General features: G+C 45.8%; 1 long non-coding RNA gene and 1 pseudogene across 1 annotated transcript; one reads left to right on the top strand and one right to left on the bottom strand.

The window, feature by feature from the left end:
• The first annotated feature begins 9167 nt into the window (after positions 1-9167).
• Positions 9168-23404, top strand: LOC147000548 (uncharacterized). The gene is made up of 3 exons (XR_015045939.1): positions 9168-9375; positions 21051-21316; positions 23226-23404. It is a non-coding gene; the product is annotated as an uncharacterized LOC147000548 (long non-coding RNA).
• A 1404-nt stretch (positions 23405-24808) lies between these two features.
• LOC147000547 (calcipressin-3 pseudogene) lies at positions 24809-25356 on the bottom strand (annotated as a pseudogene).
• Positions 25357-25444: the final 88 nt, after the last annotated feature.

The following is a 25444-nucleotide window of genomic DNA, read 5'->3' as shown; positions in this document are numbered from 1 at the left end:
TCTAGTGTGTCTGGCTAAGGGTTTATCTATCTTGTTGATTTTCTCAAAGAACCAGCTCCTCGATTGGTTGATTCTTTGAATTGTTCTTCTTGTTTCCACTTGGTTGATTTCACCCCTGAGTTTGATTATTTCCTGCCATCTACTCCTCTTGGGTGAATTTGCTTCCTTTTGTTCTAGAGCTTTTAGGTGTGTTGTCAAGCTGCTAATGTGTGCTCTTTCTAGTTTCTTTTTGGAGGCACTCAGAGCTATGAGTTTTCCTCTTAGAAATGCTTTCAATGTGTCCCATAAGTTTGGGTATGTCGTGGCTTCATTTTCATTAAACTCCAGAAAGTCCCTAATTAATTTCTTTATTCCTTCCTTGACGAAGTTATCATTGAGAAGAGTGTTGTTTAGTTTCCACGTGTGTGTTGGCTTTCTATTATTTATTTTGTTATTGAAGATCAGTCTTAGTCCATGGTGATCTGATAGGATGCATGGGACAATTTCAATATTTTTGTATATGTTGAGGCTTGATTTTTGACCAATTATGTGGTCAATTTTGGAGAAGGTACTGTGAGGTGCTGAGAAGAATGTATATCCTTTTGTTTTAGGATAAAATGTTTTGTAGATATCTGTCAGATCCATTTGTATCATAACCTCTGTTAGTTTCACTGTGTCCCTGTTTAGTTTCTGCTTCCATGATCTGTCCATTGGTGAAAGTGGTGTGTTGAAGTCTCCCACTATTATTGTGTGATGTGCAATGTGTGCTTTGAGCTTTACTAAAGTATCTTAAATGAATGTTGCTGCCCTTGTATTTGGAGCATAGATATTCAGAATTGATAGTTCCTCTTGGAGGATTTTACCTTTGATGAGAATGAAGTGCCCTTCCTTGTCTTTTTTGATGACTTTGGGTTGGAAGTCAATCTTATCAGATATTAGAATGGCTACTCCATCTTGTTTCTTCCTACCATTTGCTTGAAAATTGTTTTCCAGCCTTTCATTCTGAGGTAGTGTCTTTTTCTCTGAGATGAGTTTCCTGTAAGCAGCAAAATGTTGGGTCCTGTTTCTGTAGCCAGCCTGTTAGTCTATGTCTTTTTATTGGGGAGTTGAGTCCATTGATATTAAGAGATATTAGGGAGAAGTAATTGTTGCTTCCTTTTATTTTTGTTGTTAGAGTTGGTGTTCTGTTTTTGTGGCTGTCTTCTTTTAGGTTTGTTGAGGGATTACCTTCTTGCTTTTTCTAGGACGTGGTTTCTGTCCTTGTATTGGTTGTTTCTGTTATTATCCTTTGAAGAGCTGGATTCGTGGAAAGATAATGTGTGAATTTGGTTTTAGCGTGGAATACTTTGGTTTCTCCATCTATGGTAATTGAGAGTTTGGCTGGGTATAGTAGCCTGGGCTGGAAATTGTGTTCTCTTAGTTTCTGTATAACATCTGTCCAGGCCCTTCTGGCTTTCATAGTCTCTGGTGAAAAATCTGGTGTAATTCTGATAGGCTTGCCTTTATATGTTACTTGACCTTTTTCCCTTACTGCTTTTAGTATTCTATCTTTATTTAGTGCATTTGTTGTTCTGATTATTATGTGTCAGAAGGAATTTCTTTTCTGGTCCAGTCTATTTGGAGTTCTGTAAGCTTCTTGTATGTTCATGGGCATCTCTTTCTTTAGGTTTGGGAAGTTTTCTTCTATAATTTTGTTGAAGATATTTGCTGGTCCTTTGAGTTGAAAATCTTCATTCTCATCTACTCCTATTATCCGTAGGTTTGGTCTTCTCATTTTGTCCTGGATTTCCTGGATGTTTTGAGTTAGGATCTTTTTGGATTGTATTTTCTTTGATTGTCGTGCCTATGTTCTCTATGGAGTCTTCTGCACCTGAGATTATCCCTTCCATCTCTTGTATTCTGTTTCTGATGCTCAAATCTATGGTTCCAGATTTCTTTCCTAGGGTTTCTATCTCCAGTGTTGCCTAAATTTGGGTTTTCTTCATTGTCTCTACTTCCCTTTTTAGTTCTTGGATGGTTTTATTCAATTCCATCACCTGTTTGGTCTGGTTTTCCTGCAATTCTTTAATGGATTTTTGTGCTTCCTCTTTAATGTCTTCTACCTGTTTAGCAGTGTTCTCCTGTATTTCTTTCATTGTGTTATTAAAGTCCTTCTTGATGTCCTCTACCATCATCATGAGATATGCTTTTAGATCCGGGTCTAGCTTCTCTGGTGTGTTGGGGTGCCCTGAACTGGGTGAAGTGGGAGTGCTGGGTTCTGATGATGGTGAGTGGTCTTGGTTTCTGTTAGTAAGATTATTACGTTTACCTTTCGCCATCTGGTAATCTCTGGGGTTAGTTGTTATCGTTGTCTCTGTTTAAAGATTGGAGCAGACGCTGTGTTCTCTTCACGAGAAGTCTTAAGATCCTGTGGTGGGTGTCGTGGGTAGCTGGCGGGTGTCAGCTGACCCTGCGCCCTAGCTACCTTGGTGCTGGTCAGATCGGAAGAGGCTTGTGGCCCTACTCAGACCGGTTTTCTGCCTCCCCAACCAAAGTAGTCTCAGGTCCCGTGTGATTGGACTGGAGCAGAAGCTGTGTTCCACTCACCAGAAGTCTCAAGATCCTGTGGCGGGTGTTTTGGGTAGCTGGCGGGTGTCAGCCGACCCTGCGCCCTAGGTACCCCTGTGCTGGTCATATCGGAAGAGGCTTGTGACTTTACTCAGGCCGGTTTTCTGCTTCCCTAACCAATGCAGTCTCAGGTCCCGCGCGCAACTCTACTGGAGCAGAAGCTGTGTTCCACTCACTAGAAGTCTTAAGATCCTGTGGTGGGTGTCGTGGGTTGCTGGCGGGTGTCAGCCGACCCTGCGCCCCAGCCACCCCGGTGCTGGTCAGACAGGAAGAGGCCTGTGGCTCCTCTCAGGCCAGCTTTCTGCTCTCATATAAACTTTTAAACCAGCTGTCACATACAGCAGTGTGTCCTGTGTAGGGGAGTTAGCAGTGGTCCCCATGTGTGATATTCAGAAATGAGCCATAATGAGTCCCAACTCTAAACTGTAAGTCTTAGGTCATGTCCAGCTAGAAAGAGACTCCCTGAGTCCATTGACATATGGAGGAAACAAAATTGCTGAAAGAGGAGGAGCCTCAGTCTTTTAAAACACTCCCAAGTAAAAGTAGGCTGTTTATAACAGCTCCCAACTGAGACTAGACTCAGGATAGGCAGATGTGCAAGTCCCACCCACATCCGGGGAGAAAGTGGAATTTCTTATCATTTTGGGTGGTTATCATATTACATAATTGTTAAAGTGGAACCTATTGGTGATTTGTAGGAAGTGGCTAACAAAATTATTTTAGCAAAAGAATCTTTCTCTATTAATGCATGAATGTATGAAATAACTTGTTTCTTTGAGTCATGATTATTGGAAGAATAACATTGGGACTGTGTAGACAAAGCTTTTAGGTGACTGACATGGAAATGGTAAGAGCTAATTAATACATGAACTTTACCACCCTACAACAGTGATTTAGCCTGATGTTTTCTACTGGACTATCTGTGTCTGTGTGTCTGTGTCTGCTTGTCTCAGGATGTTTTTTGTGTCTGTGTTGGTGGGGTTAACTGGGTGAAAAATAAATTCCTTTTATTTCTAGTTGCAGGATGAGGAACACTGGTGCCCACAATAGTTGGACAAGATTCACAACCAAAAGCAGAGGATAGAGAAAGATAAGAGAAAACTGGATGCCATCAGGAGGAGGAGCTAGTAAAGAGAGGTGCTGAAGAAAAGGTTATGGTTCTCTAAAGGCAGCTAGTTTTTACCAAGTTAGCCTGAACACAAATGATTGGCTAGGGTAAAGGGGGGCTAGAAGTTATGTGTATCTAGGATGCAAAAGACAGAAGAGGGCTACATCTTCCAAATTATTATTGGACTAAAAACATTATCCCCATCTGGCCTGCCTACCTCTCTTCCAGTCTATCTTCAGACTCCCTTGCCTTCAGATCTGACTCCCTCAAATTCTTGAGCAACATGTCCCCGAGGAAGGAGTATGGGGTAGGATAGTGGTCTGGTTTTCCAAGGTTCAGGTCATTTTTACGAAGTTGTTACAATTATGGTGAGAATTGCATATGAGTTCCGTGGGAGGTAACACTACCATGGAAGGCATTCAGCTCCCATTAGCCATGTCAATTAGCTTATCCACTAAAATCACTAAATTCTGACTGATGGTAAAGAGTGTAGATGGCTTGAAAAAAACACAAAAAATTAATAATATAACACAACACACATTCTAGTGATTTCTACATGTGTATTTTAACTGAGATACTTTCCATTGTTGAATTTTAAAATGATAGCTGATTTTGACATTCTACAAAAGAACAACTTAAGGTGTAATTCTAGGATCTCTCTGCATCTTTTGTCTTAGTCTGAGGACCTGCTGGGTGAGGAGGCTGCTACCCTGAGTCCAGGTCTGGGATCTTCCCTACCTCAGGGACTGTATGTTGCTGTGTGTTTTGAGAGAAGTTATTTTTCTCTGTTACTTCTGTCCCATGGAGATAGAAGCTCTGAGTGTCACTACTGATGGGGAAACATTTAGTTTGTATTAATAGTCATTTCCTTGATAGCCTCTGTGAACTGTGTAAATAGGACCCCCAACCCCAAAAAAGTTAAAAATATTTTAAGAAAGTTCTTTTAATGAAAACAATTTATTAGTCACAAGACAATCTGAGCCAGGCCAGGAACACAGAGCCCATACTGTCCTCTCTCTAGGTTTTGCAGGGCCATGGGTTTAGTCTCTCTGGTGCTCTATGGTGGTGGGAACTCAAGTTTCTTTGGTCTCCAGGGCATCTGGTAGCAGTCCATTAGAACAATGTAGAGGTAAAGAAAGGTGGAAATAATATCCTGCAGTTCTGCATTTCCAACACCGGAGGGTTCCACACTGTTCTCAGCCTTGTGAACCACACTCAGCAAGCCCTCTCACTAAAGCTCTGAGCCTGAAGCAGAGAACCACTGTTAAACCCAGTGTTCCCAAACCTGGCTGTACCTCCAGGGCTGCTTGTACAGGATTCTCCAGGACCCTGAGGATCCAATTTGGAAATCTTAGGTGGGCAGGGTGAAAGTCTGGAGTGGGAGCTGGGAGACATAGGGGAGGGAAGAAGAAAGGCAAGTGTTGCTAGCTACTTTTGCCATGTTAGGTTTTGTTGTTTTCTCTCTAAGGCATGAAGTTACTGTCTGTGAGCCTGAGGTGTTCTTAGGCAGACTTTGTGAGGCACAGGCTAGTAGCCCAAGTGGATGGAATGGGTGTAAGAAAGGAGCTCTGGCCCCAGTCTTCTCCTCACCAAATTGACTTTCAAATGAAAGAGCCTGGGTTGGGAGAACTGGTAAGAAGCCGACTTGCCTGCTGGCTACAAAGAGCAGCTGTAGGCTTCTGGGTTTATGCTATATTCTTTATAACCTCATATACTGAGTGCAGAATACCAATGGCACCTGTTAATATGGTAGCAGATGACACACAGCTCCTATGAGGTAGCCTTATTCTCAAGACAGCTTTCATCTACAGGATACCAGATTTCTTTCTGCAGTGGCCCTGCTGCCAATGGGGCCACCCTATTTCTTAGTTCATGTACCTTGTTTTTCCCAGGACTGCAACCATCTGCCCTTGAATGCTATCCTTTTTACATTTTTTATTAGATATCATCTTCATTTACATTTTAATTGCTATCCTCTTTTCTAGTTTCCTCTCTGAAAGTCCCTTATACCCTGCAACCCCCACCCCCCGCCCGGCTTCCCAACCCACCCACTCCCACTTCCTGGCCCTGTTATTTGCCTGTACTGGGTCATATAATCTTCGCAAGATTATGGCCTCTTCTCCCATTGATGGCCGCCTAGGCCATCCTCTTCCACATATGCAGCTAGAGACAGGAGCTCTGGGGGTACTGATTAGTTCATATTGTTGTTGCTCCCATAGGGTTACAGACACCTTCAGCTCCTTGGGTACTTTCTCTAGCTCCTTCATTGGGGGCCCTGTGTTCCATCAAATAGATGACTGTGAGCATCCATTTCTGTATTTGCCAGGCACTGGCATAGCCTCACTGGAGACAGCTATATCAGGGTCCTGTCTCAGCAATATCTTGTTGACATATACAATAGTGTCTGTGTTTGGTGGTTGTTTATGGAATGGATCTCCAGGTAGGGCACTCTCTGGCAGGTCCTTCCTTCTGTTCAGGTCCAAACTTTGTCTCTGTAACTCCTTCCATGGGTATTTTGTCCCCCAGTCTAAGAAGGAGAGAAGTATCCACCTGTTGGTCTTCCCTCTTCTTGATTTTCTGGTGTTTTGCAAATTGTATCTTGGGTAATCTAAGTTTCTGGGCTAATATTCACTTTTCAGTGAATATATAACATGCTTGTTCTATTGTGATTTGGTTACCTTACTCAGGATGATCTCCTCCAGATCCATCCATTGGCCTAAGAATTTCATAAATTCATTGTTTTCAATAGCTGAGTAGTATTCCATTGTGTAACCTACCACAATTTCTGTATCCATTCCTTTATTGAGGGACGTCTGGGTTCTTTCCAGCTTCTGGCCATTATAAATAAGGCTGCGGTGAGCATAGTGGAACATGTGTCCTTATTACAATTTGGAACGTGTTCTGTATATATGCCCAGGAGAGGTATTGCTGGATCTTCTGGAAGTACTATGTCCAATTTTCTGTTTAACCTCCAGACTGATTTTCAGAGTGGTTGTACCAGCTTGCAATCCCACCAGCAGTGGAGGAGTGTTCCTCTTTCCCCATATCCTTGGCAGCATCTGCTGTCCCCTGAATTTTTGATCTTAGCCTTTCTGACTGGTATAAGGTGGAATCTCAGGGTTGTTTTGATTTGCATTTCCCTGATGCTTAAGAAAGTTGAACATTTTTTCAAGGTGCTTCTCAGCCCTTTGGCATTCCTCAGTTGAGAATTCTTTGTTTAGCTCTGTATTCCATTTTTAAATTGGGTTATTTGGTTTTTCTGGAGTCCAGCTTCTTGAGTTGAATGCTATTCTTATAGTGCTTTCTGTGAGGAGCTCTGGATTTCCTTCATGCCTTATATCTAGTGTTTCTCCAAGGCTCATTTCAGAAAACACTTGAGGAAGCCCAAAGGTTGTTTCCATAGTAGAAATCTCTAACAACAAAAACTTTGACCTTTTGTCCAAATACAATTCTACAGTGATCTCTTGGTTTAAGTGCCAGAAGGTGACAACCCAGGAGGGACATTCAGAGGTACTCATGCTGTCCTTGAGGTGAAGTGCTCCTGGGGACCTGTGTCCTGCAGGCTGGAACTCAACCTTACATCAGCCCACTCCAACTGTGCCTGGGATGGAGTCAATGCTATCAACCTATCTATGAAGGAGTTTATGAAGTTTGCTTAATGTATGGCCCATAGGTGCAGTGTATATCAAGGCCAATATGCAGAAGCAACAGTGAACTTAGCCAGCTGGAATGCTGTATCTCACAATATACATGTCTATCAGAACATCAAGATGCTCACTCCCAACATGTATAGGGTTTATATATCAAAGATATCTTAATCAAGCTGTTTAAAAAATGAACAAAAATGAGGTTGGGTGAGCTCTATGGTTGCAGGTACTAACCCTGCGATTTATATGTAATTACACACACACACACACACACACACACACACACACACACCCTGGGAAGTGTGGAAAAAAATTTTAAAACCTTTAAAAAATGTAAATAACTGTATAAGTTTTAAAAGTCTACATGAATGCCAATGGGTATCATCCAGGTTTGAGGAAGGGTCTTAGAGACGCCCATCCCCAACACTCAAACACATACACACACTCGGTCAAGAACAAGTGTACATATCAGTATTTTATAGGAAGCCATAATGGATCATTAGGGGAAAATGAGAACCAACTTATTCGTTAAATGTCAGTATGGTCATTCTTCAAGATGAGTGCAGCTGTGCCAGTATTATTAACCATGGGATGCAAGAGGCACCAGACCTGCCAGACTAGACCTGACTTGCTCAATTCTGAGAATACAGGCCGGCTGCCCACTCAAGAGTCCATAGAGGGAAGGTTTCCAGGCTATGTACAGAGCTGGAAAAGCCTACAGGAAGGCACACCTTTAACTGTAATGCAGGAAGTACTAGGAATCAGCTTTTTGCTGATGGGCTCTGGTTAACATGTAGCTCTGCTAAGGCAAGCATTCATCATCCACCTGACACTCTGACAGCAATGAGAGTGTAGCTTAAGTTTTGTTTCATAGATGTGATCTGCTGCCCAACATATCTTAAAAACGGAATCCTTAAGGATATAGCAAATAGAGTAGTGGATTCTAACACCATTGTGCATTTCAGAGTGAGCAAGTCACCAGTGGCTAGCTGACTGATTCCTATATGAGTGCTCTATATTGAGCTACAAGCCTAGATCCTCCTCAACTTTAGATAGTGGGTATCACTCAGTTGTCTAAGCTGGCCTTGAACTCATTCTGTAGACCAGACTAGCCTTGAACTACACCCCATGTGCTTCTTGAGTATCTACTTTTCAAGCCTATTTCTCTAGGCCTAGCAAGCTTCCCTCCTCCCTTCCTTATTTCCTCCCTCCCTCTCTCCTCTCTTTGTTTCTTTGTTTCTTTCTCTCTTGGTTTTCTTTTCTTTTCATTTCTTGTCTTTCTTTCCTCCCTTTCTTTCTTCCTTCCTTCGTTCCCTGTCAGTCTTCCTTCCTTCCATCATTTATCCTTCCTTTCTTTTTAGATTTATTTATTTATTATATATAAGTACACTGTAGCTGTCTTCAGACACTCCAGAAGAGGGCGCCAGATCTCATTGTGGATGGTTATGAGCCACCATGTGGTTGCTGGGATCTGAACTCTGGACCTTCGGAAGAGCAGTCGGGTGCTCTTACCCACTGAGCCATCTCACCAGCCCGATTTATTTATTTTTAAATGCTTTATTTATTTATTCATTCATTTATTTAATGTATATGAGTGCGCTACCTGCATGTATACCTGTGTCCCAGAAGAGGCCATCAGATCAGATTAGAGATTGTTTGCCATGATGTGGTGGTTGGAATTGAACTCAGGACCTCTGGACGAGCAGCCAGGCTCTTAACCACTTAACTTTCTGACCATCCCCAGCCTACTTCCTTGAGCATCCTTGGATAATATGAGAGCTGTCTGTCAGCTGAGTACATTTAGGTTCCCTTGAGCACAGAGCAGTTGCCTTTTGCCAGATCAACCTGGGATTCTTCTGACTGGTGCTGTCCTTTGCCAGGCCTGTCACCAGTGCCATGGAGTTTGTGGGGCTCATTCATAGAGGCATGCAGCTCAGAGTACAACACCCCACCCTGGTGCCCAAGAACTCTGCAGGTCTCACTTGAATATCAATGCTACTGTGACCCCAGCTTTCTCTGCCGGCAGTAAGGAAGGTAAGCTCACACCTGTGCCAGGACAGTTCCCTGTATAGTAGACCATTCCTGGAGGACCAAAGTGAGCAATGCAGTGAGCATTGATGGTCTAGAGCCCACATCAAGGAGGCCCTTGTGATACCAGGCTTTGGATGGGGAGAGGGAGGGAAGGAAGTCAGAAAAGATGGTGGACTTTCTGACTTTGATAGGACACAGATAGGACACAGATGCATCCTAAATGAAACACAAGCTCTGGTTGCCAGTTGTCCAGTATATAACACATCCATGAAGCCAATCCCCAAATTGGAAATGCCAGTGACATACAGGGAAGGAGGTTAGATGTTAGCCACCTAAGTCATACAGTACTCGACCATATGAGAGTCACTCCCGGACTTAAACACAGGCAGTTCATGGCCTCACATGCTATGCTGGACAGCTGCTACCCTGGGACTCCATATCCTTCTGCAGAAGTGCAGAACCCTGGACAGAGCAGGTCCCAATGCAGGCTAGTTCTCAAGCTCATGAAAAGGCAGTATAGAGAGTTATAATCTGTCTTGCCATGGTGACACTTCGGCAAGGGAAGAAACTGGTAAAGGCACCATAGTTTATTAACTAGCAACAGTCTGTTCCAAGACGTGCTCACTGTAGTCAGGGCTTGGGGAATGACTGCTTCATGGTGCGTAGAGAGTCCCAGTTGTATACTAAGGGATTCCCAGACTATGTGCAGAAGCCTGTTCTTTATTTATTGAAACTACTGGTCTATTGTGGTTCGTTCTTCCTTTCTTCCTTTCTTCCTTTCTTCCTTTCTTCCTTTCTTCCTTTCTTCTTCCTTTCTTCCTTTCTTCCTTTCTTCCTTTCTTCCTTTCTTCCTTTCTTCCTTCCTTTCTTTTTTTCTTTCTTTCTTTCTTTCTTTCTTTCTTTCTTTCTTTCTTTCTTTCTTTCTTTCTTTCACATGGGAGTTTTGCTTTGTTTGCACAATGAGGGTACATTGGTTAAGTTTTGAAAAGTGTTTCTAAGAGGTTCACTTGGGGAAAACACATAGCAAGGTGGACAAATTGCTACCTTGAGCAGAAGAGCCCATACAGAGTTTCTGAGAACTTATTGAACAAGAATATCAGGTTTGCTTGAAATAGGGCAGACAAATGTTGTGTGAGTTTTTAGTTTACACCAGCACAAGTACTTTTCAGCAGCATCATTTTGCTTGGTGGGTACTGATCAGACACTGCCTCAACCCTCTTCCATGTAACATATTTTGTTTTCCCCCAAAGGGGCAAGGACTGTTACCCTAATCTCTCTGTATTTTTGAGTAAAATGAGAAGTGGTGTCCCAAGAGTATATAGATTTTCAGCTACGTGTGAGGCTTGGGAGACCTTTGTGACCCTCTGTTTTCTACTCTCCTGACCCCAGGCCTAAAGTGCAGCCGAGCTTCCCTACATGAGAAAGCAGGTTCTGGTAATTAGTGGATCATGCCACCCTGTGCTTCATGTCTGCAAAATATTCTAGTGGACTCTGCAGTCCATGTTGGACAGCTCTGGCCTTGGACTCATAGATTGGCCAGCAGCGAGTGGGCAGCTGAGTTTGGACTAGATCTGCTCTTCCATGAATGCCAGCATCAGCAAAGCCAACACAGTGGAGGCAGATTGTAAACTGGCATGGAAGGCCATGTTAGATTTTTCTTACCCTCTGATGGGCCTTCATGATTGTGGTCTGTGTCTAGCAGAGTGTCTACCCACAGTTAAAAGGAATTTATTAACCAACCAGGGGACTCAATAACTATCAGGCCATGGTGCTTTTCCAGAAACTGTGCAGAGTCACAGGGTCCCTTCTAAGAGGCATCTCTGCCTGCCTGGTTCCTGTCCCAATGGCATGCTCACCTTTGGCTGGTTTCCATACTTTCCAGCTCTGTCTAGGGTCACTGGATTGGCAGTGAAGGAGACCTCTATCATCAACAGGAGTCTGGCTGTCCTACCAGATGTCCTTGGGGCCTTGTCTGAGCACTGTGACCACATGCCATATAGGAACACCTAGCTCACTCACCTGTTCCAGGATTCCATCAATTTGATTTCCTAAGAAACCCCAAAATAGCAGTGACAGAGAGCCAGGCTTTCAGGAACTACTACAGCCATGCTTGTTCTTTTGCCTAAGCCATACCACCTCTGGCAAAGTTACAGCTTTGTCAGTCCCCTGCTGTGTTCTGTCCTCAGTGTCTTTGTAGGTCACTAGAGCTTACACCATGTATTAACTGTGCTGTAGACTGGTACACATGGTGGACTTTGCTCTTGTCTTTCCAGACACATTGTAAAGTTTTTTGTGGGGAGGCTATCATGGCTATCATGGCCTATATGAGGAGAATGTGCCCAACCCATCCAGGCAATCTTCTGCTCCACTCTCACAAATGTGAGAAGGATGTCAAGATGTGGCCCACACACCAATGGGTCCGTGGTTTGATCACAATTACTGTGATCAGTAGTGACATACAAGCCTCCTCTTGTCCAAGTAAAGTGACATCAAGAAGTACTTCTTTGGACCTTGGGCAATAAAGGAATCCTGAGGGCCCCATGGGTAGGTAACCAACCCTATTCCTTCCCTGAGTCCATGAACTGCACCTGCTTAATGGTTCCTGGACCTCCTTGACTAAGACAAGGATAGGAGACCCCAAGTGGGCCTATACCACTGCACCAGCAACACTGCCCTTCCAGGTAGAGGCAGCCTCCACAGACTGAGGAGAAGGCTAAGTGTTCTCTCCCATTGCATCCAATGGGGTCTTGTTTGCATAGCAAGTGACAGCATCTCCTGTGCAACTGAGCCATGTTGCTAGGGAGATCTTTGTGTTGTTTACAGTAATTCTAAGTTAGACATGGGAAGAGGAACTAGAGACTTGTGATTTAGAGATCCTGCAGTAGCCTGCTTTGGGTCTGTGGAGCCTAGACTGGCTTTGCAGTCATAGAGCTACCTCTAATGCCCAAGTCCCACAATGACACCTTCTGTAGAAGGTCAGACAGAAGTCAAAGTGGATTCAGGGCTTACATTGACACTTGTTTCTCTCAGATACTTTTGCTCCTGAGAATCCTAGGAGCTTAGAGCCAGAGACAAAAAGAATAGGACCTGACCCATGCCCCAGGCTAATCTCAGAGATTGTTCCCCATCTCCTACCAGTGGGTAGGCCAAGGAGACTGATATGGTGGGCAGAAGGATTGAGGGTCAAAACTGCCTTGTCCAGACATGGCTAAAGGCTGGTGGTGCTTGAATGCTAGTAAGCCACCTTCAATGCTGGCTGGCATAGACGGGACAGCTGTACAGCTCTTGCCTACACCACAATGTCTTGCAGGGGTGGGTCTTCACCTGGCCAGTACAGAGAGAGGAAGCTTAGGAACTTCATTCCATGGAGCGGAGTTACTCTCTGGAGGAACCAGCAGCTCTACCAGTGTCCAACCTCAGGTCTCGTTGTGTGAGCTAGTCAGGAGCTGTCTGTATGACTGGCAGACACACATTGTCCATACAGGCTGAGGGCATACTGATCACCCATGTGGTCATTCTCTGCCTCCCCATTCTGCAGAGATACAACAGTGTGGTGTTAGTTTTCATCCTGAACTTTTGTTGTTTCTACAATCCCAGGACTTCCAGCTCTATTCAGACCTTTCTAAGTCTGACATAGGAGACCTGTCGTGTGCCTGATAGGCCTTCCTGGTGGTATGCCCAGTCTTAGCTGTCAGAACACACTTCCCTCTGTGTTACCTCATGCTGTTTCCTCCAACCACCCCAGCATGCATCATCTCCATATCCCACCCTCCCTAGGATCCCTGATGATCCCTGATACAATTGTGTTCTCCCAGGCTGGGCTGTGGGCTCTTGAGTGACTCAGAAAGATACTAGATGATCTAGGCATCCTCCATGTCTTGGTATATGACCTTTTTGGTTCCACACTGGCCTAAGGGATTCCAGTCAGACCAGGATTCTCTCCCCATTATTGTCTTTTTGTACTTCCCTCTTTGAGGAATGGCCCTGGATGTGGTCAACATACATAACCCTGGAAGCATGTGAGAATTTAAGGAGGGCCACTTTGAACTTAAGCAAACCTCTCCACTGACTGCCTGGGTTCCATCATCTGACATTTGCTCCACGTTGATGGGCAAACTTATGCTTTTCAGCCATGACAGACTAAGTTCTGGTCTCAGGACCCTACACTTACCACAGGTGGAGAGTCACATACTAGACTTGTTATTTGGTCAGTTCTTCAGAGTACTGCCTGGAGCTGAGAGCCCTTTTGGAGGGCATATGCAGCTTTATTAAATGGGCTGGCATCACTCTGGGCCTGGACTCTGCTGTGACTGACTCTCAAACTCTCTCCTCCCAGTCTCTATCTGTTCCTAACTCTCTGTGAATCCAGCACCATGAAACCTTCCTGGTCAGTCAGCCTTCATGCCAGTCTAGAGCCAGTCCAGTAACACAGAGCCCATGCTGTCCTCTCTCTAGGTTTTGCAGGGCCATGGGTTCAGTCTCTCTGGGTCTCTATGGTGGTGGGCACTCAAGTTTCTTAGGTCTCCAGGGCATCTGGTAACAGCCCATTAGAACAAGGTAGAGGTAAAGAAAGGTGGAAATAATGTCCTGCAATTCTGTATTTCTAACACTGGAGGGCTCCACACTGTTCTCAACCTTGTGAACCACACTCAGCAAGCCCTCTCACTAAAGCTCTGAGCCTGAAGCAGAGAACCACTGTTAAACCCAGTGTTCCCAAACCTGGCTGTACCTCCAGGGCTGCTTGTACAGGATTCTCCAGGACCCTGAGGATCCAATTTAGAAATCTTACATGGGCAGGGTGCAAGTAGACACAAGTGGTCTATGGAGTCCTTACCTGGGATGTGACCTCTGTCTGGCCCTTCATCCGGATTAGCATGACCCACAGAACTGGTCCTATGGCTCACCTCCACTGTAGTGCTTTATCCAAGTGTGCACTTCTATGAGCACCTGCGAACATGGGACCAGGTTTCAGCACAGCCTAGGCCTATTCTAAACAGCAGCAGGAAGATAACCACAATAGGTCAGGAATGTGACACTACACAGAACTGGTCCTCTTCCTCCTGGTTTGCGGATCCTTGTTGAAAGGAGACCCATCAGTGCTCTGCACACATGCCCACCCTTATCCGGAAGCTCAGTGATTGCCAGTTCATGGTTACAGACACATCATGACAAGTACTTATATGGTTAAGATGTGACACCCAAAAACATGTGGACAAACTATACTGACTCAGAGAAAAGGTGGACACAGCTCTGCCCTGAGTCTGCCCTATTGTACTGGTGCTACTGATACTAGTGTATATGTGTGTGTGTGTGTGTGTATCTGTGTGTGAGTCTCTGTGTGTGTTTCATGCTTGTATGTGTGTATATGTTTGTATAGTAGAGTGTCTGCATGGACATTTGTTTGTGCATGTATCTATGTGTCTGTATAGACATGTTTATATGTGTCTGCATAGATATATGTGCACAGATGTCTATGGGTCTGCATGGGTAAGTGTGTGTGTGTGTGTGTGTATGTGTGTTTCATGGTCGAATGTGTGCATATGTGTGTATAGCAGAGTGTCTGCGTGGATATGTGTTTGTGTGTATCTGCATGTTTGTGTGTGCATGTATCTATGGGTCTGTATAGACATATTTTTATGTGTCTTCATGGATATGTGTGCACAGATGTCTGTGGGTCTGCATGAGTGAGTGTGTGTGTGTTTGTGTGTGTGTGTGAAAGACACAGAGACAGACGGACAGAGGGACAGAGAGAAAAATAGAGGGAGAGAGAAAGGAGGGGGAGTGAGCCATGATCAAGAAGAGCTCTCTGCCTATGTTACATGCAGGCCCTCAAGGATGCCAGGTACATATTCCAGGACCATACAACCTCGGAAGCAACTGACGGGCTCTGTTTTTATCTGCTCCTGTCCTGCATGACAGACCACCAGGGCTGCTGAGGATGGCTCTGTAGCTAAGCGAGTCACAGCCTGAAGAGACATCACAAGGAGATGCTAGGAGCCTGCAGTCTATTCATGGTTGCCTAGCTGTCATGGGAATGCAGAGCTCATTCTCCAAGGATGTAGCGTTCCTCTGTGCGCCTAGGCCCCGATGTATGTCAAGAGTGGCAGGGCACTGATCACCACTGGCTCCCAGAATGCAGGGCAGGGGTACTTCATGTTCCTCCAACACTAGCTCTTGTGCTGCTTTTCACACAGAGAAGAAGAGCTATCAGGAATCCTATACAGTGACCTGCTGGAGCTAAACCTGGACCTGGAAGCAAGCAGCAGGAACTCCTTGTGTAATGAGGATAATAAGAACAGCACACAGCATCTCCTCCACTGCCTGTCATTCTGCTCCAAAAGCCTTGGCAGCTCCCACACAACAGACATAAAGCTTAACACCCAGCAGAGATAATGTGAGAAGTCTGTGATTGAGCCCACAGGGACCTCAAGGTTCTGTGGGAGGACATCTAGTGGTTCCTGGAGCAGCTGCAGCATCCAGGACACATGGAACTAGAGTGGAGGTGAGCTATCGGACTAGGTAGCAAATCACCTGACCTGGCCAGTGCTAATCTGAATCCCTAGGCTCAGTCTGGAACGACCACTCAGGGCTACACTGAAGGCCACTCAGGGATAAGAAGTGTGTCACTAACACTGTGGGTGGCCTCCTTCTCAGAGTCTTTTCCAGACAAAATCAGCTGGCCTTGGCCACTGAAGTTGAATCCAGACTCTGTGGGTGACAGTATAGTATATCTGCCAGAGTATGAAATCACATGAGTGTGGCCACTGGGTGCTCCCTGGACTCACTATAGATGGGCACAGAGAAGGCACCATTTCTGGGTCTGCAGGGGTAGGGAGAGCTCAGCTTTCAAGAGCAGGCAAACTCTGCCTCTCCTAACCTTGTCTCTGTGGAGGAAATGTCCTCACTAGGGAGATAGGCTCATCTGGGACCCTGCACACTGGTGTATGTCACAGACAGCTCATGTCTTTCTGGCTGACAGTTCAGATCCCCAGCTGTCCTCATCTCAGACAGTCCTATGAGGAGGGGTATTTGTTTCCTACTTCAGAGTTATGGCAGGAGAGGGCCCAGGATAGGATGGGCCCACAGCAGTGTGTATGGGCAGTGATGCTGTCTTGGCCCTGCTTACTTGTCTCCACTTCATCCTCTATATTCTCCTCCCCCGTTTTAAAGAAGCCACCCAGAGACCTTTGCAGATCTGTGGGTCATGCTAATCTCAATGAGGGGCCAGAGGTCACATCCCAGCTAAGGATTCCATTTAGTCCTTTTGGCTCCCACCCTGCCCACCTAAGATTTCCAAATTGGGTCCTCAGCGTCCTGGAGAATCCTTTACAGGCAGTCCTGGAGGGACAGCCAGGTTCTTGGGAACACTGGGTTTAGCAGTGCTTCTCTGCTTCAGGCTCAGAGCCTTAGTGAGTGGACTTGAGTGGCTCACTAGGTGCATAGCAGCATTGCACCCTCCAGTGGTGGACCTGCAAAATGGCAGGATATTATTTCCACTGTTCTTTACCTCTTATTATAAAGGGCTGATACCAGACACCTCAGGACCTATGAAACTTGAGTTCCCACCACTATAGGGCACCAGAGAGAATACACTAGAGGCCCTGTGAAACCTAGGTAGAGGACAATGTTCGTGACTCTACTACCTGTGGTATGTGTAGTGCCTTCAGAGCAGAGCCTAAAGCCTGTAATGGCTAAGTCTGTCATGGCTGAAAAGCATAAGTTTGCCCATCAATGTGGAACAACTGTCAGCTGATGGAACCCAGACAGTCAGTGGAGAAGTTTAAGTGAAAGGTGGCCCTCCTTAAATTCTCAGATGCTTCCAGGGTAGTGTATGGTGACCATATCTAGAGCCATTTCTGAAATATATATGTGCAAAAAGAAGACAATGGGGAGAGAATTCATATCTGGCCAGCATCCCTTAGTTCCAGTGGGGACCCAAAGAGGTCATATACCAAGGCATGAAGGCTGCCTAGAATATCTAGGATGTTTCAGAGGTACTCAATAGCCCTTGGCCCAGCCTGGAAAAAACCTTAAAGTATCAGGGATTATCAGCGATTCTAAGGTAGGGTGTGATATGGAGCTGTTGAATGCTGGGATGGTTGAAGGAATCAGCACAATGTAAACTTCAGGGAAGTGTGTTGTGAGAGCTAAGACAGGCCAAACCAACAGGATGGCCTATCAGGCCCAGGATAGATAGCCTATGCAAGAATTAGAACTGTCTGGGTAGAGCTGGATTCTGTGGCTGTAGGAGTACTGAAAGCACATATGCAGGAGGGCTACCAGCACACTCCTATATCTCTCTGCAGGTTGGGGAGGCAGAGGACAACCGCATAGGTGACCAGTATGTCTGCCTAGTCATCCAGACAGCTCATGACTACCTCACACAGCGACACCTGAGGCTGCACACTGGTGGAGCTGCTGGTTTTCAAGAAGTTAACTCCTCTCAATGGAATGAAGTTCCAAAGCTTCCTATCCCTGTACTGGCCAGGTGAAGATCCACCCCTGCAGGACATTGTGGTGTAGGGAAGATCTGTACAGCTGTCCTCTCTGTGTCAGCCATCCTTGAAAGTGGCTTGCTAGTATTCCAGCACCACCAACCTTTGTCCATGTCAGGGCAAGGGAGTTCTTGGCCCTCAATCCATCTTCCCACCATATCATTCTGTTTTGTCTGCCCACTGGTAGGAGATGGGGAACTAGCTCTGACACTAGTCTGGGCATGGGGAACATCCAATTCTTCCTGTCCCTGGCTTTCAGCTCCTGGGATTCTCAGGAGCAAAAGTGTCTGAGAGAAACCAGAGTCAATGTTAACCCTGAAGTTGCTTGGACTCCTGTCTTATTTTCTAGAGGATGTTTCATGGTGGGACTTGAACATTAGAGGGAGCTCTATGACTGCAAAGCCAACCTAGGCTCCACAGAGCCAGAGCAGGCTATTGCAGGATCTCCAAATCACAAGTCTCTAGTTCCTCTTCCCAAGTCTAGGTTAGCAGTACTGTAAACAACACAGGCATCTCCCTAGCAGTATGGCTCAGTTTCACAAGAGATACTGGCACTGGCTATGCAAACAAGACCCTTTTGGATGCAATGGGAAAGAACACTCACCCCACTTCTCAGGCTGTGGATGCTGCCTCCACCTGGCAGGACAGTGTCGCTGGTGAAGAGGATAGGGCTGTTTGGGGTCTCCTTTCCTCACCTTAGTCAAGAAGGTCCAGGGGCCATTAAGCAGGTACAGATCATGAGCTCTGGGAAGGTGTAGTGTTGGACCCCCAAAGGGAGACCCTCACTCAAGTCTTAGGGGTAGCGAGCCCAGAAAGCCACAACAGTCAAGCTTGCTGCAAACACACGAGGTTTTAATGGCACACAAACCAGCATGTTGAGGTCGAGACACATACACCACGCAGGGGTAGAGGAGTCTGATGATGACCCTATTTTCCAGCAGGCTTATAAAGGCAAAAACACAACCTAGGGGGAGGATCGGAGAGGAAATAGGGGAACTCTAGGGGCAGATATTTACTTCAAGGCACCTGGGACATTGAAACATTTTGTGGTTATTTTTCCCAAAAGTTCCTGGGAATTAGGCCATCTGGCTGGGGGCCGGGGCCCATGTTTTCAGGGCAGTCAGTATTTTTTTTATTCTTTATTTTCCCACTTCTTGTGAGTAGCTCTAATCTTAGAGCGACCTCTTCTTCTTTCAGCAAAGTCTGGTACTGTTGTCGGAGCACCATTACCTGTACAGCACTAACCCTGTCTTTTATAAAAGTCACTAACTTATTAAGAATACAAGGTCCAAAAGTGAGCAAAAGTAACAAGTTTATTAGGGGACCTGCCAATGTAGACACAAGGGCGGCAAACCAGGGAGCTTTGTCGAACCAACTTTTAAACCATCCTTTTTGAATTTCTTGCTCTTTCCTGCCCTTATCTAGCCTCTCCCTGAGTTTGGACATAGAGTCTCTAATTATCCCGGAGTGACTCACATAAAAACAACATTCTTTTTTTAAGGCCAAGCAGAGCCCTCCTTCTTTTAGAAAAAGCAGATCTAATCCTCTTTTATTTTGTAGCACTACCTCAGACAAAGAAGTTAGAGATTCTTCAAGCTTGGAGATAGATTGTTTTAATGCACTTAAATCTGCATTCATAGCTGCCCTAAGCTCATCATAGTAATGAGGCATCTGAATCAGGGCTGCTGAGCCTGTACCTACCCCAGCAGCAGCCCCTATACCTAATAGGACCGCCAATGTCATGGTGACCGGCTCTCTTCTGTACCGAGTCTGGTGGTCAAACTCATCAAGAAAAGAACTGTCCTCATGGTAAATAACCCGGGGCACTAGCTGGACTAAGACACAGAAATCTCTGGAGGCATTAAAGATAGAAGTAGAAATACAAGGAGTGAGCCCAGTATTAGAGGCCCATACAGTATCAGAGCGGGGAGCTAAGTATAGATCTTTATCCATGGACAGTGTGGAGATGGTCTGGTTACGGAGGGATCTATGTTCCCTGGGGGACCTTATCTAGGCAGAGGCCCTCTCCAGAAACTGCGGAGAGGGTCAACTTATGTCTATCTCCCCAGGAACAGGCTGAATGATCTGAGGTCTGATTGTAAGACCGTACCTGGGCTATGCCTTTTTCATAGGGAGAACTAGAGGCAAAACAGAGCCAACATGAGTGGGTCACATTTGGGTTGGTGTGGTTTAGCGCACTGAAGGCCCTGTCTAGCACAGTGAGCATACGATCTCCTGTTCTCAAAAGAAGAGGTGTGGTGGTCTCCTGATAAGGGGTTACACCACTATAGACAGGGACTTGAGTGGGAAGTAATGGGACTGGCAGAGGTGGGGGAGCTAGTGGTTTTGGGGGAGGATTAGGCAGAACTAGGTTAGGGCCCACCAGCCTGGGAGGAGGACTCTCAATCTTTAGGCAAATTCTAAAATTTAGCCCACGATCGTATCCCACAGCATATAATCGGAGCCCCCAATTGTTTCCCTTAATCTAGGTAGTATTCCGTTTTCCTTGTTCTGTAAATTTTTGCTTCTCCATGGTGTTCTGTGGGCTCTCTGTGTATCCTTCAAGTGTCTGTGTCTCCAGGGTTCCCTTCAGAAGGACACCAGTGACATTACAAGAGAACCCAACCTTAAGGCTACCTTGAATTGATCACCTTAAAGGCACTGTCTTCACCTGTCACCTGCTGAGAGAATAGGAGTTACTATTTCCCCATATGAATTGGGTTATACCATGGCCAATCTAAGGCACTGAAGAAAGACTTCTAGGTTCAGAGGAAACCTGGTTGAACTTTCTCACCATGCTCCATTCTAATTGGACCAGACTTTGGAAATGCTTGCAGTCCAGGTCTTTCTGGCACTGCTGTGCAGCATTGTTCTAATTGTATAGTCCAGTCAGTTGGAGAAGAACACTGAATCCATGTCATCTCATCAGAAAGAAAGAACAATGCAGTCTACTTGTAGTTGGAACCATATTATAAGTAGAAAATACCCTAAAGAATCTGCTAAAAGCTTTGCAACAAATAGTGGGTGAAACAAGTCCAATGAATACGTGCTCTGTCAACAGAAAGAAAGCATTTTTTGTACTTAAAAAAACAACAACTCTTTATTAGTTTCAATATCAACGTTTGTTACAGGTAACCACAAGTGTCTTCCAGGTCACAGTCTGCCTCTGTCACCTCCTTACAGGACAAGGAATGTTCGAAAGCCTCAGGATACAGGACAGTTGAAGCTGATAATGAACTATGGCCCATCAGATCAACGATACTGAAATCACAGGACACACGGACGAGGCTCACTGACCAGTTTCCACACGTGCAGGGAGCATACTACAGTGAAATCCCCCTTGTGTCATAAACGCACATCCGGCCAGGCCACGTGGGACCTGCAAGGGTCTCAGGACCCACTTTAAGAACTGCAGGTTTCCAAGAGAAAGCGCTAACCCGATTGAGTAGGTGGTGTCTGCATGCTGACCATACCTGGGATCACTTCTAGCCTTGACCAGAAACCACAGGGAATATGGCATGTTCCCAGCCATGGACAAAGATGCACAGTCGCTGTTATCTGTCACTGGGATACCTGTACACCCAGGAATCCCCTTGTTTTTAGACAGGGTCTTGGTACATGGCCCAGGCTGGCCTTAAGCTTGCCAAGCCCTGGTACTTCTGCCTCCCAAGCGCTGAGAGGACAGCATATGTCACTGTGCTGAATACACGGTAATCCTGCCTATGCACTCTACTCAAGACTGAGGGAAACAGTGGCACTCTGAGAGGGATGGCTTTTCTGGAGATCACACTCTGAGGGGAGTTTGAAACACTAACAGTCATTTGTCATGTGGTTGCTCAAGGTTCATACATCGTACTCTCTTTGTGTACTTAAGTTTGTGTAGAATGAATCCAGAATACAGACTTCTTGGCTAGAAGTAAATATTTTCCCAGTTGCTCTGTACTGTCACACCAAGAAAAAGGAAATACCTTACTCTGAGACGGTTTGACTCATGTAGCCCAGGCTAGCCTTGTTCTCTCAATCCTCCTGCCTCAGTCTCCTGCAGGCTGAGATTACAGGCCAGGGCCACCACACCCAGACAACGGTTTCCTTGAAGACAGATGTATTAGGGAATGCAGAGGGAGGCAGAAGGTGTTCACCTGATAGGTGAGGTCTCGGGCTCCATAGAAAAGAAGGCAAACAAGTAGGTGTGAACCCAAGGCATCAAAGAATCCAGGACACTTCCATGTTTAATTATGCGGAAAGCTTTCCTCTGAAAACCAAATCCTCGAGTCTAAAAATAGTTTACATAAAAATATAAAGCCCAGGCCCACCATTAGTCTGGAATAGAACTTGATTCTCTAAGCCGTGGGAGAGGGACACTTTCTATAGAGAACCGTTAACTCCATGCATCCTTTGAGCCTGGCTCTGCTCTCACTACTGTTTACATTCTAACATGTAAATTCTAACAGGTATCACGAATGTGACTATCCATGGAACCCAGATAAGGTGGCAACACAACTGCCAGTGGCCAAGGTAACATCAAGTACGCAGATTTGAACTTCTGGACTTAAAAAAAAAATGTTCTTTAATTGATGGGCAGAAAATGAAAGCCAAGACAAATTTTAAAACTGGGTTATGATCACTTAGAAAATTAGAGAGAACAGGTACTGTATAACGGGGAACACACAAACTCCCCAACTGTTGAGAACACACTTGCTGGCAGCTAGGGTTTAACTTACAATCAAATGAAGCAAACTGCCGAGCTCAGCACTGCAAAGCACTGTAAGCCAAGGATGACCTTGAACTCTTGATCTACTGCATTCGCCTCCAAAGTCTCAGGATTATAGTGGTGTGTGCCTGCATCCAGTCAAGTGGGAAGACCCACTGAGGCCTGGTGTTTGAGACCAACCTGGGCCACACTGAGCTGTCACCTCAAAACAAAACTCACTTTATCTGACAGATGACTTGGATCTAAAAACCAGTGCGGGTGGAATCCTAATCTGCAACTGAATCTGCACGGAGGGTTCCCAATGGCAAATGCAGAATTCAGCATTTGACAGGACCTGAAGGCAAGGGACACTCTCCTGTTCTTGTCACTATGGTGGCACACACCCTCAGTCCTAACACTTATGAGACAGAGGCAAGAGGAGCAGGAGTTCAGGGTCATCCTTGGGACACAGCAAGTTTGAGGTTAACCTGGACTACATGAGACCCTGTTTTGATGACAGACAATGCACCTGTGTGCATGTGTTTGCCTGTGAGTTCATGCATGCATGCTCATGAAATCAATCCTACCACAAAAGGACTCAGCCCTAACATGTCATCCAAAGTACACGGCTCTCATGGCTTCATTTCTCTACGTTCTTTTCTTTGCAGTTGCAGCTATGTTCCTCTCTGTTCTATGCCCAGCCCCTTCACTTAGGCCAGCCAGCTCTGAATACTTGCTGTGTAAGAACAGTCAGATGAGTGGAGCAGCTGATGTACCTGTAGCCCAGCACTCAAAGGCAGGAAAGCCTGCAAGGGACCAGTGATGCTGAGTGACCTATGGAGGCCCCAACAACACATCTTCAATTGTAAGAAGCAATTCTACCTGAGGTCCAACTGCAAGCAAAGGTGGAAATGTTTGTTAAAGGAGGAAGCATGGACTACAACAAGCCCATGCCTGCAATGCGAACACTCGAGAGCCTAGGGAAAGAGAGTGGTCTGGGCCTCAAGGCCACTTGGGCTACATAATGAGTCACAGGCTAGCATGAGCTACAATGTGAAACCTTATCTCAAAACCAACCAAACAAACAAACAAACACACAAACAACCAAACTCAACACCCCCAAAAGAATAATTACTCTCCCTAATCCTTGGGGGAAAGGACAGGTGATTTTTCTTTCTGAACAGCTGAAATAATTGAATGGAAAACTTTGAAATGCATGGTGCTCACCCCTCTAATTCCAGCACTTGGGAAGCTGAGGCAGGAGGATCACAGAGGACTTGAGGTCCAGGAGCTACAAAGTGAAACCCTGTCTTTGAAGAAAACAAAAGCAAACTGGCTCTCCCAATTTAAAGCGGTCTTCACAAAGTCTTATCATTATCTTCTAAAGTTAAGACCGACTAACGTCCATGATTACACGCACAGCACAGGAAACCTCAAGCAGTAGCAGGCCAGCATTAGGAGGGTCAAGAGAATAACTGAAGAGGTGCTGCACAGGCTCCAACTCTGTAGTCCTCAGCCAAGCTTCCCGGTGACACATCCCACTAGCAAAGGCTGGGTTCCTCCAGCAGAGCCTAGGCTGGGAAGGGCTGAGCTGGGAGCAGAGTCCTGTACATCACTGTCACTGACTGCCAAGAGAGGCAGGACAGACAGACAGACAGACAGGAGAGCCAAGAGCACATCTGCCCACGATATCTGGATCTAACAATCTTAGTCATTTGGCCTTTCATCCTCAAAACTAGTGAAAAAATACTTGAGAGAAATGACTTCTACAAATGATTTTGGATCTCAGGTTTCTTCTCATGCAACCACAACAACAAAAAGTCATGTCTATTCAACAACACTCAGCCTTTGCTCGATATATTAGTTAAGACACTGCCACACCTGTACAAAAATACCCACACCAAAGTACTGAAATCGTAAGACTAATTTTTAAATCTGTAACAATGGCATGCACTGGGTGACTCTAGTTCTGGCCTGTGGTACCCAATGCTCTACAGGTTCAAGGGAACTAATATTTCTGGGAGAGGAGACAGGTGCCACATGGTCAGGGCTAACCTTGTCACTTAAAGTGCCATTGAGAATACTGTTCAGAATTTCAAACAGCTGGCCGAATCTGCTATTTCACCCCACGTTCTGGCCTGGGGAGGCTGGCCCAACTGCCTGATGGATGCAGCAGCATCCCTGGGCTGTGCTCCTAGACAGGCGCTGCTGTAGTAGTGGGAAGGGCAGGTGCGGCAGGTACCACAGCAGCTTAGAGTGCACAGTCCAGCCGCCCACTCAGTGCCGCGTGGGAGCTTCCGGGCGCCGCGTCTGCGTGATTTTCTGTTTTGGGTTTTTTGTGTCTTCTTCCTCTTCAGTTTCTCGCTCTCACAGACGTGCACCACCACACTGGGGGTGGACTCAGTTCCCGCGTGCAGTTCGTATTTCTCCCCTGTGCGAAGTAAAGCTTCAGCTTCCAGCCGTGGAACTCACTCTCGTGGAGCTCTATCCGCTCTCTTGCCGCAGCCTCGGGCTTGCTGAAGTTGATCCTTACTCTGCGAAAGCTCTTGAACAACTGGAATGTGACCTGGTCATCGTAGAGGGAAAACAGGGCCTCAAACCTCTCCTTTTGCTCTTGGACCTCAAACACTGCTTCGTGGACACTGCAAGCAAAAAGTGAGGTGGGCAGGTCACTTAGGTCCATCATCTCTTCCAGTTCGTCCTTGTTTTCACCGAAGACCATCTCCTCTCCTCCTCCTGGTCGCTGCTACAGAGGTCTGACTGGTGGTCATTCCAAGATTTCAGGGTGTCTCGGAGCATCTTCTCTGTAAAGTTCTAGGATGCCTGCCAGATACTGTGCGCTCGAGGGGAGAGGCCGGAGGGGGGGGCTGTCCATGAGCGCGGCCTG

The sequence above is a fragment of the Mus caroli genome, unplaced genomic scaffold, assembly GCF_978045245.1.
Source record: "Mus caroli unplaced genomic scaffold, Mus_caroli_1 scaffold_18, whole genome shotgun sequence".
NCBI lineage: Eukaryota > Metazoa > Chordata > Mammalia > Rodentia > Muridae > Mus > Mus caroli.
Note: the sequence above shows the minus strand (reverse complement) of the source record. Positions and strands in the feature narration are given on the sequence as shown.